Source organism: Alosa pseudoharengus, unplaced genomic scaffold (genome assembly GCF_046254945.1).
Source record: "Alosa pseudoharengus isolate Yale_2024_CS ecotype anadromous, Long Island Sound unplaced genomic scaffold, YU_APseudo_1.1 YU_APseudo_1.1_scf_1, whole genome shotgun sequence".
Taxonomy (NCBI): Eukaryota; Metazoa; Chordata; class Actinopteri; order Clupeiformes; family Clupeidae; genus Alosa; species Alosa pseudoharengus.
Window position 1 is genome coordinate 43,270,417 of NW_027468564.1, and position 12,440 is coordinate 43,282,856.

The 12,440-nt window shown below is 41.2% G+C and overlaps 1 long non-coding RNA gene and 1 pseudogene across 1 annotated transcript; both read right to left on the reverse strand.

Annotated features, from left to right (window-relative positions):
* LOC143129040 (uncharacterized) overlaps window positions 1-12,440 on the reverse strand; it is a 119,037-nt pseudogene that overhangs the window by 54,388 nt on the left and 52,209 nt on the right.
* Window positions 6,379-8,006, reverse strand: LOC143100490 (uncharacterized). The gene is made up of 3 exons (XR_012981908.1): window positions 7,726-8,006; window positions 6,875-6,980; window positions 6,379-6,604 (listed from the first exon to the last, which is right to left on the reverse strand). It is a non-coding gene; the product is annotated as an uncharacterized LOC143100490 (long non-coding RNA).

Here is a 12,440-nt window from a genome sequence, read left to right on the forward strand (position 1 = left end):
CAGATAACATTACGTGATGCATGTAACATGCTCTAAATAGGCAGTGGTTTATCTAACCAAGTCATTATCTGTTTTATTTTCAGAACCACACACACGGCCGAATTGGGGCAGAACCGAGGACTTTTGGAGCTTTTTTTTTTGTTTGTTTTACCGTTGCGGTGACCATTAGAAGAATGTTCTCTCAAAGTCTTGGGGACGTGCTTTAGATGTCCCAAAAAATGTCTGCGGGAACCCAATGTCGAGGATGGGACGTCGCCCGGACTTTATTTTGTTTGCTGGGAATGCACCTAACCAACAAGGCTAACAGTTACCTTACACCACATGTTTGCTACAAATGTTAGCTACCAGCAAAACATGTATAACATTAACATTTATAAGCAAATAGTGTTCAATTCAATAAAACATCAATTAGTCGACAGTAGGGCTGTCAAAATAACTGATTAATTTAGATTAATTAATTTCAGAAAAAAGCCGTTCTAGTCAGTAACCATTAGACTGTAAAATGAAGGAGAGAGAAGAAAATGTGCTGCCTAGATCATTGATTGGAACATTTACTTAAAAAAAAAAAAACAGCCTGATGTTGATAAAAATAAAGTGTTGATTAAAATAAAGTCATCTGCAATGTCTGCAGCAAGAAATTTGCATATCACCTGAGTTCGTCAACTCTTAAGTCGCACATCATATTCAATGCAAAGAAATAGTGTTGACATTGAGGGGAGTGTAATTTATTTTCATTGTGTCCCAGGTTTTATCTGTGGCCTGAAATGCCTTGTATGTGGAACAAAAAAAAAACTTCTTCCCGAAGCACTTTTTAATTTATTTCCTCAGCATATTAGGTCATATCATAGATTATTATGGCCATTATTTGAACAGTGAAAATAACAGACTACTTTAATTGGTCAGTCTGTCAACAGATTATTTAATACCAGACAAGCACACAAGATCACTTATAGCAGTGGAGTCCTGGCTAACTAATGTTAACCAGCTATGTTAGCATGGTAGCTATTCCCTCAGTGGGTATTTTCGATGTTAACCAGCTATGTTAGCATGTTAGCTATTCCCTCAGTGGGTATTTTCGAATTTGTTACATGGTCGATTTCCAATATTATAATAATGTCAGTTTAGATTGTACTATTTAAGTGAAATATACTGCACTGATCATGTTAAGCAGAGACAACGATAAATGTTATGTTTTTGCAAGGCAGAGGAGGGGTCTAATAAACATTCTGCCCATCAACTGTTCCTCCTGCTTCTCAGTCCACACAGAGACATGACTCCATGACCATGCGTCTTGCTGCTGTGACAACGGGCTCTGCTACTCATTAAATGGTGGGTGAACTTTCTGATGAACTTGTTGAAAAATTTTAATTCTGATAACCAATAGTTAGCTAAATGTTTGTTTACGTGATTAACAACCTGAGAAAACTAAGGTAACATTAGCTTCGTTGTTAGCATGCTAGTAGTCTTCCGGACAGTTAGCTCATGGTAGCTACCTTCCAATGGGTGTGTATGGCAGATTATAACAATGTCACATATGTTTTTGTGTAAATATACTTGTCTTGGTGCTACTTAGTTTAATTCAGACTTTATCATTGAAATTGGTGTTTCTGTCTGTGGACAGTTTTAGCTAACAATAGCAGCACATGTTGGTTAGCTTTTGTCTAATGTTAGCCGATGTCCATTCACTTATTACCCATTTGTTGCATTCATAGGTGATATAGCAAACTTTTATTTCAACTAAGTAAATGAACTAGCCTAGAAATCTAGACGCGCCCCTAGCGGCTAGCAACTCTCCGTTGGCTTGTGAGCTCCAGAAATCGAAACTCAATCAGGCCAATGAAATTGTTTATAGAGTCGTTAGGTGGGCTTAAAGGAACATGCCACCCAAAATCAGTAGTGATATATGTTCTTACCGTAACTTTCACGAGTTGAGTCGTACCTCTCCCGCGTCGGTAGGTGCACTCAAACGCTCTGTCGCGCGGTGCGAATGTGTTAGCATGTTGCTATGCTAGCGGGCTCTGCCGTGGCCGTAGAGAGAGGCACATAGCAGTATTCAAACACCTCCACGTTTTACCTACTTAAATACAGTTGCACGAGTAGTTGATGAAAAATGTTAGGGCACACAACATGAAACGTGACGATTTTCCAAGCGAATAAACATGAGAACTACAATGTGTGGCGCAATAGCACTTGGGAGTACTTTGACCTAGCGTGGTAATATTATTAACACCTAATTGTAGATCCTATCCGCCACAGAGTTTAGAATCCATGCTGGATCGACCCTCAGCCTCTCCCTCCCCTCTGAGCGAGAGAGGCACACACACTAGAGATGCGCTGATGGGCTATTATTTCAACCATAACTGCATAGCAAAACTTATCATCCATCAGCCATCCATCAGCACCAAAGTTTGTTGACCAATTTTCAAAACTGCACCTGCCCACCATCCGCTGGTTGTTTTAATGTAGGCTATATGGGTGATGCAGCGCTGCTGACGTGAGGCTAGAAAGCCCTTGCCTGTTCTAGAAAGACTGATCTAATGCAGCAAATATATTAAAAGGCAAAAGTCGTACATTGGCTAGGCCTATCCCCAGAATATCAACAGCAAACTTAGTCTCTGTCGCGCAAAACAGTCTCCAAATAAAACGCACATCGGCCTGTTGCCTATTCTGCCAGCCTGTGACAATATATCGTCCAAAATGCTTGATTGCATTGCATTCTCCACATTTTTAGCTACATTTTCATGTTCCACATCAGCATTTTTGTTCAGTGAATCTTTTGTAAATTGCTTTACAACTTTTTTTTATAGGTTTCTTTATCTACAGTGGATGTGGAATATTTATGAGTTTAAATCTTGTTTGTTCATGTTTTATCAATAGTAAAAGGCATTCACATTGTGATTAATTTCTCTTCAATTTTTAATAAAACAGTTAAATTAATACAGTAGCCTAATCTTAAATAAAAAAAAAACAATAGGCCTATCTACAGAACTTAGTTCATATTCAATGATCTTTTTAACATGCATTTTAACCTAGGCCTATACTAGTTATTTTATACAACTGCAACTTCTGAAACAATAATTTAAGTGAACCGAAGATTTTGAGTAAAGACTACTAATGTAAGCTTCATTTGTCTATAGCATCAACATAAGGTTGTTAGTTGACACAACTAAAAACTAGAATGGTTTAAGGCAATCGGTTTCCACGCAATTTTCTAGTAATGACAACTAGTTCGGGTTTAGAGTGTAACGTCACCAATATTTCCTAGTAGGTAAAACACGGTATGAAAAATCAGCACACATCACCCCCATTTTCCATCAACTCCATTGGCTACCAGTTCCGTCCCGGATCAAATGCAAAGTACTCACCTTCAAAGCCCTCCACAACCTTGCTCCCCCCTACATCTGCGACCTCCTGACCCCTTCTCCCCCCCTGTCCTTCTCTTCCTTTCTTCAAAGCACATCTCAAGACTTTTCTGTTTAATGATCACTTCTCCTTCACACCCAATACCTCCATACAGATAACTTGTCTTTGTTGTATTGTTTTGTTTGTTTGTTATTGTGTTTCCCTGCCTTTGTCTCTGTTGTATTATTTTGTTTGTTATTGTGTTTCCCTGCCTTCCTACTATGTAAAGCGATCTTGGGTTTGAGAAAGGTGCTATATAAAATAAACGTATTATTTAAACATTGTGTAGACAAACTTTGAGGAAAATCAGAGTCGGTGCTGCAACCATTTCCCTGGATTTTGTCTGATTTGACACGGAATGACGGATGTGTTGCAGGCAAAAGCATGATTTAAATGGCATGTAACATAGCTAACGTCAAACCCCGGTCTGGGAACTACACATTAATTTTCTCATATTTGAAACGTGGTTTACAAATGCCCACAGCTATTTATTGGGCCTACGAATGTCTTTCAAATGCGTCTGTACATAGCTCATAACGGCTTCGGTGTGTCGTCAGCGTCTTGCTGTCCCGCGTCCGTTCTGTGATTGGTTCCTTCACTGAGGTGGAAACAAAGTCCATGGAATCCAGGCTGCCTAGCAGCGTGAATAAAATCGTAACCTGATTCAAAGCGCTAACCTACACACTGGACCTACGTGGTGTACAGACGTGGAAGTAAGACCATACATTCTCAAATTAATTAATCAAAATGAATCAGTTATTTTGACAGCCCTATTTTTTTTTTTAATTATTATTATTCACGGGGAGCATGCTCTTGGTCCCCAATAGCTTAATTGTGGGGGCATTTTTGTGTATGTGCCCATGGCCCCAGTGGCTCATAATCCACTAAAGCGTTTCAAAATCATTTTGGTGTTACACTGACTTAGAATACGGATAATGACATTTGTGACGACCCTGGTGGGTCTCTTTTGGCCCCAGCCACTTCTGTGCCTGTGCTCTGTCTCCCTCTCTCTGTGGCAGGTGACTAGGGCCCAGGTGTACCCAGGTGTGTGAGATCACCCTTGATTGGTGTGAGGATAAGAAGCCTGCTCTCCCCATGCTGAGGGCTCTCTTCTCCCGATGTTGGCTTTTGTTTTCTGTTTCGCTGTACATACCCCCTAGATGCTGACTGGCACTACAGTTTTATTTTACACTCCATTATACTGACTTTCTTACTCTTCGCTACAATATTCTTTAATAAATATACTTTATGTACTTATCATCTGCGTGTGGCCCTCTATGTCTCATGCTTGAGCCGGCATGTTACACATTTCTGACTTTGTCGATGTGAGCCCAGAAAGCTTGCTATTGCACCATGTAACATTGTTGTCAGAGGTAAAGGTATGAGTTTTTTTTTTTATCAGTTTTAGATGATTAAGGTGACATCGAATGAGGATATTCACTTTATTTACAAACAACATGCTCTGCAGCAAAAAATGTATCATACTAAACGTTTTGTAAGACTGCAATGCTAGGCTACATGTGCACAACAGCACACCAGTGGCACAGTTTATTATTAGCGATGTTGAGCCAAATGAGTCAGAAAAAGGCACTAATCTTTCCCCTCTTTATTTTCAACTTGTTTCAGAAAAAGGAAACTGAAAGATTTGAAAAAGAAACAATATACAAATTCTGTAAAAATAGATGTTGGAATGCTGTAGCTGGTTGGGGGCTGTAGAGCTGCTTGAGAGTGAATGAGAGCAACAAGGTGATTGAAAAGCACATTTTTCAAAATGTTCAGGGTTTTAGTATAGACCAGTATTAATTATTTCATTCTTCCAGCTTGGATGTTCACTTCAATGGATATTTCTGCAAGGGGCGGGGGGGTGGGGGCAAAAGGACACATTACATTACAAAGACATGAGGTTAAATGATAATAAGTAGAGATGTTGGCCAATTTTTGATAATGATAGATAAATGCTGTGTTAATGGTGTCCTCCAATGGTTTGCACCCACTTTTTTTGGCTTTTGTTGATGATGTCCCTGACAGTGCCTTGATCTCTCTGAGGGGCGAACCTGTCCACCATCTTGATAAGGTCAGGATGGGAAGCCAAGAATGCCAGCGTGTTACGGGCATGGGTCCTGTTTTAGACACAAACAATACATCAACACCGATTTATTTACAATGAGGACATCAACACCAACTCAATAATGATAGCATTAAAGAAATATTGTGATATTTTTGTAAGTTATATTAACATTCAAAATATGTTTCATGCCACAATGACTTTTCATAGGCAGAACTGCATTATGACAGCCGAGTAGAATCATTTGACTGACACTTGACATGCTTGGCACTTTAGCTGGATACACTTGAAATAGCTAAGTGAGACATCACTTATTGCAGAGATCGTTTAGGGGGAGTCAATCAACCTACTGCAAACTTCTGTCATAAAATTTTGAATTACATTATTAATTCTATGTAGTATTGATATATTGACAACTTTTGGATACCACATAATAAGTTGATTGTTTCGTTCGGTTAGCTGAGTGCTTATTTAGAAACAAGAAACACTCCCACCTGACAACCTGTGCACTGTCGAGGGCCAGGCAGCTGATGGAGTGGATGAAGCGGTCAGTCAGGTCCTTTTTGCCAGACAGGATGCGGGATGCCCCCATGATCTCTGCCAGTCTCTCCAGGAACTGTGCAGTGGTCTTCCTCACGGCCGCATTACGGTGTCTAAGAAGCAGAGAACCATTGAGACAAACCAAGAGAAACACAGAGCTAGAGAATGAGTAAGCTAGAGAACCAGAGGAGACAAAGAACCACAGAGCCAGGAGAGACAGGTGAGAAACCAGGTGAAACAGAGAACCAGGTAACAGTTGTTGTGGACTAGAGGAACCATTAGTATCATCAGTACCACAGAGAACCAATAAACTTCAGAATGTCTGAAGTAAAGGCTCATCAGGGTTCTCTCTCCCCCTCACCTGAGCCCTGTGTTGATGAGGGCGTTCATGCTGCGAGAGGGGGTAACGTTGAGCACCATGTACCCCAGTGCCAGCTCCATGTCCTCCCTGATGAAGCCGCTGGCCTCTCCAGCTTTAGGCAGCAGTGTCTGGGCTGTGCCCTCGGCCTCCGTGTCCATGCCTCGCCCCAGGTGAGCGTGCAGGTGGGCCAGCGTCACCATGGCAGCGCGGGACACCATTGAGCGCAGGTTCTTCACCTGGGTGTGTTAAGAAAGGTAGAATTATAAAATGTTACAAACTGATGAAATACATAGAACACAAAGAATGTTTGTAATGGTGCTCTCATACTGTCTACAAAAGTGAGTCCAGGCCCAACATGATCATACATAGTAGAGGCACCAAGACGAGTAAGCTTATTGAAACTGTGCAGCATAACTAAGTCATCTGAATACATATTCTCTATCTGGTCTGGAACAGAACAAATGCAACATGAGCTCCAGCTTGTTTTCCAGCAGGGAGCCTCTGACCTCGTGGTAGACGGCCAGACACACATCATGCAGCCTGGGCAGCAGCACCTCAGCGTGGTGCTGAGACAGAGACCTGATGGAGATCAGGGCCTCAATCTTCTGCTCCCTGCAGAAACAACACACACACAACTCAGAGGAGCATATACTTGACTTTCTCCAGCTTAGCTCTAAAGTGTAAAGACCTTGCCTAGGGTAGACTTCTATAAAAGACACTCTTTCAACACAAATATGTCATTGTTTCAGACTGTATCTTAGCTGAAAACCTTTATTTTGTCTCAAGTAAATATGTTAACGTAACCCATCATAGCTATATCTTATAATTTGCATAGATTTAATGTGTTATGTTTAATGTGTTAGCCTAGCCTATTTTGGCTATACTCCCACCAGTCATCGTCTCTGAGCAGCCTGAAGGCCTGCAGGATGGCCTCCTCGGGACAGGACACAGGGGGCAGTTTGGCCAGCTCTGGGAGCTCCCTGATCTGCTGGGTGTTGCTTGTTTGCTTCTCTATCACTCTCTTCTTCTTCACCTCCTTACACTCCCTCACTTCCTCCTTCCCTGCCAGACACTCCACGGACTTTTGCTCTGGGAGGTCAAAGGTCAAATCTGTTTGTCTCTACACTGCCATGGTAAATAATGCTATGGACTGATGTTTGAGTAATGTTAAGTTGTCACGACTGTATGAGATGGTCTGCATGTGCTCCTTGGGCCTGCACTCATGTGTAATTAAGTTTGACTTGTAGATCCTGTTCCTGTGTTGCAACCAAAGCTATATCAGACAACACGATCAGTGTATGTGTGTGTAAGAGGGGGTTCGGGATATGTATCTAACTTTACTGACTTCACTGCTCACCTGTCACAGCAGTGGCCACACTAAGTGAAGCTGTCTTCTTGAGGCGGGGTAGTCTACTGACGAACCGTCTCTGATTGGTTGCCTGGGGTTTGGCTGTCTCTGGGGGGGAGGGGACAGCATGGGCAGTGGGTGGAGTGGGGGTGTTGAGGAAGGGCAGAGCGCGCAGTGCGGACGGGGTCCTGAGGTCCACAGGGCTGAGGCTGCTCGTAGAACTGCCTGCACGGTCAGAAGCGCTGGCATTGCCACTGAGGACACTGTTACAGCGGAGACTGGTGAGTCTGATCTCCTCAGCAACACGCAGGGCCTCCAGTCGGAGGTTCTCAGGGATCTGGTAGATGTTTAGGGGTTCCAGCACACACCCCATATCCTGCTCCTGCTTTGACTGCATTGTATGCTTTACCTGGGGTTGACAACCGTTGTCATGGTTTTGGCCACTGTTTATGTTGTCCTGTTGACTGCTGGTTTTCAGGCCAACATCTTGAACAGTTTTAATACAGCGCCTGGCCTTGATCTTCTTCGGCTCGTTGTTATGACTTTTGCCCGTTGCCTTGGTGATGACAGGTGGAGTAGGTGCCATGCTGCCATTGGCAACGCCACTCGGGGCTCTATTGTGATGGAGTGGCATCAGTGGGTGAGTGTGATCAAGGCCTGTCAAATTCTTCCTGCTTAGGGAATGCGGAGCACCTCCTTGCGGAATTGCAGAGAGCCGTCTGTCACCTAGCAACAGCTGGACCGGGGCCTGGCCCTGGGCAAGCGCAGGCAAGGAGGGGAATGAGCCAGAAGACTGCTGCTGCTGGGCGTGTGCAGGGTTGATAGGGGGCAACAGCTCATGCTGACCAGACGCTACACCGGCTCTGAGTGGCTGCAGAGAGCCGCAGAGCATTGTGGGATTGTGGTCTGGCAGTGTCACAGGCACAATACGAGGATGGAGATGTGGGTGAAGCAGCTGATGATGACACTGTAAACAGGGAGGAGGAAACATGTCAAACATGGCCACCACCTGCACCCATCACCACAAACACACATTCCCACACATACACACACACAGAGTTCAGTATATGAACCTAACACGAAAGTTACTATAAGTAGCCCATGGTATGATTTCTATAATTGATTAACAGCTAGATTGAGCCAAAGCTGTATTCGTATTGGCCCCAGGGAATATGGGCTATTAAATTTACATACGGGTAGTAGCTTAGGCTATATTGTACTACTACTAGATTTTATAGGGAACTCACACATGCTGGGAAGCAGGTCCTGGAGCAGGTGTACTGCATCCGCTCCAGGTTTTCCCTCAGGAGTTGCTGCATTATGTGTTTCATCTCCTGGTTTTGGGCATGGAGTCTATCCAACTCCTCTTTAAGGCTTTGGGAATCCATTGAACTGAAAATTTCCAATTCACTGACTGGAGCTACATTTCAAAATGGTGATGATAATGGGCTGAAGTTAAACGTCCTGAACTTAAAATATAATATGGTATCAAATTAGGTAAATTACGACTTAAAAAGACATATATCAGAATATAATCGAAACGGAAAAAACAAGCGTGTATATCTGACTGAGAAGTTTCTACAAGTGAAGCAAAGTAGTATTTTGGCGGTGGGTGAACTCACCATTATGACGCATTTTGGAGTTCTGGGACGTCTGTGTCTTCAACAGACCATTCTTGAAGGTTCAGTAAACGATTTCCATAAGCCTAGAGGTCACAAATTGTGTTTGTCTATAATTACAAGACATAAACTAACCAATAAACATCAGTAAATGCAACCTTATGTAGTCTTCGTCCGTAGATGCCGCATTGAACTCCAAAACGCATGTCAACGGCGCCGCCATATTGCTTTGCTAATGGCAACAGCGATAGCAGCTAAATCAATGGAGGAACAGGTGTCTCTGAGTGGAAATTATCGGAAAACAGACCCTGTGGGGTTCGCTGCGCCTTCTCGATATATGGGGATAGTCTTGTACGTGTAAAATCGCACTTTTATGTTTTTTTTTGTTAAGACAGTATTTGGCTGTCTTATAAAGGCTTGAGAACAAGTTTGGAGTTGGCTATCAGTGACTAGTATGTCAAGGCTAATTTTCACGTCTGTTAACCATGGTTTCCTTGTAAATTGCAGGCAAATTAATAATGACGAAATTCAGAAACGTAACGCTACGCTACTCACGTAGTCACTTTATTATAATAGTATTGATACTATATTAACCTGTTTGAAGGTAAGTTAGCCTACCTGTTATCTCGTTGCTGCCATATCCATAGCTGCTAGAACCATAACGTGAGTGAATGAACAAAGCAGCCAGGGCACGATAACTTCAGGCAGTGTCAATTTCTTTGCCCAATTGAATTGTTAAACATGTAATTTTCTGGAGTTATGTAAAGACAAAGGTTTCCACTTGTCTAACGATATCTGTATCATCTGTCTAAATGCAGTCATTTGAATATGGGTTGTCAGAAAACCTGCCATAGTGAATTTTCGCAGTTCAATTGTGCCAGCTTCTAACGTTCGAAGTGGCAAAATGTAACGGCGATCATGACCAAAGATTCTAGAGCGCTACGCGCCAGAATCTTTGATCATGACTGATCTCCCAATAATGAGGTGATAATAACTAGAAAATTTCAGAAAATGTAATTTAACAGCGAATGGCAATAGCCTATATTTTGAGCCTGTAAAACCTGCATGATCTGAAACATACTGTATGATCTGAAACTGACTACATGCTATGGCTTTTAAATAGGGCTGTCAATCCATTAAAAAAATAATCGAATTAATTACATACTCTGTGATTAATTAATCTAAATTAATCGCAAATATACTTTTTGCTGTGAAAGTATTTTAAATATGTAAATTCAAATGAATCATTGAATAATCAGCATTAGTGACATTAAAGTTCAAAGACTCTTTTATTATTATTTTCACTGTTCACTGTTTTCACTCTGTTTTATTATTATTTTCACTGTTTGCCATAATAATCTATGATATGACCTAATATGCTGAGGAAATAAATTAAAAAGTGCTTCGGGAAGAAGGTTTTTTTTTCACATACAAGTGAAAAAACACTCCCCTCAATGTCAACACTTATTTCTTTGTATTGATGTGCAACTATAGAGTTGATGAACTCCGGTGATATGCAAATTCCTTGCTGCAGACATTGCAGAGGACTATTTTCAACACTTTATTTTTTATCAACACCATCAGGCCGTTTTTTTAAAAGTAAATGTTCCAATCAATGATCCAGGCAGCACATTTTCTTCTCTCTCCTTCATTCAGTCTAATTTTTACTGACTAGAACGGCTCAGGGTCAAAGGTCATACGGAATCGATTAATCTGCACTACTTTTTTTAATCAAGTTATTTTTTTCTCAAATTAATTAATCGAAATTAATCAGTTATTTTGACAGCCCTACTTTTAAATGCATAATGCTCAAGACATAGTCCTACCGTTTTCTTTACCAAAGCAGGCATCTGTTGTGTGGTCAGAAGTGGGACTAGACATGGGCCATGGGTGACAGCTGACCAAAGGGCTAATTTTCCGTGTCCTTTCCATAGTACCCTTGGCCTTAGGAGGACAACGAAAATCAAATGTGAGTATTGAATCACAAGTGCACACTGAAAAGACAAACGTTTTTGTATTTGGATAAAAAGGATATTGATTAATTTTCCTTTGCAAGATTTGTTTAAAGGGAAACTTGGCAGGATTTCCCCCTCTTCTGGAGAAATTGTGCATTATGCTATTTCAAACTGTGGACAAAGGTAACGATAAAGCACATGGATTTGTTTACAAGCTAGCAAAATGGTTAGCATAAGTTTGGCAGACAATGTGGATGTTACAAGGTAAGAAACACAATTTAAAACTAGTTTCTTGTTTCTCACTTATCTTTTCGGGACGGTAGTCTCAATGTTCCAAGGTTGGTTTTCCGCCTGGGGACACTAGGGGCAGTGGGAAAAGTCACCATTTTCACCGGAACAGGTCATTTAACCATCCAAATGATTTCTAAATGGGTTTATTACGTTGAAATAGTTGCCAAGTTCCCCTTTAAAAGCAGATATCGTGCTTACATAACTTACATTTGAGGGTGGAAGTGCACATCGCAGGGATCCATGAAAAGGTCTTGAATACTGAAACAAATAAATGATAGTTTTAATTTTCCACACAGGAAATGTCAGATATATTTAAATATATATACTGTACAGATATATAAGTATGTTCTCAATGAATTTGACCCATCATGAGTTGTCAATACTTATCAGCGTTTCCCTGGAACTTCATCCATCTTTGCAGAGTTGTTTTCTCCAATTCACCTTACCACCGGTCCACCTATCTACCACTGATCTGCAGTTATTGCTCTATAGATGTATAGTACCAGGCCATTACCATTAGTAGAACACAGACATTAATTGAATTTGTACACAGATATCATTGGAAATTGTACTAATTATCATACACCTTATCCACTATATCAAGTAAATGACATGACATGAGATCCATGAACAGATTTTATTTTACACTACTGCTTTATATTCCTCTTCCATCTTAAACAAAGAAAAAAAATGGCAAGATTGTTATTAATGCTTGACTGAAATAATTTTAAGAGAGCGGTTATGGTGAAATCATTAAGACTCATTTACCACTTTCATTATCCTCTACCTCGTCCACCTTCACTTTCAATAATTTCTGGCATGCTCCTAAAACACATAATAAAGATTAGAGTTGTCAAAC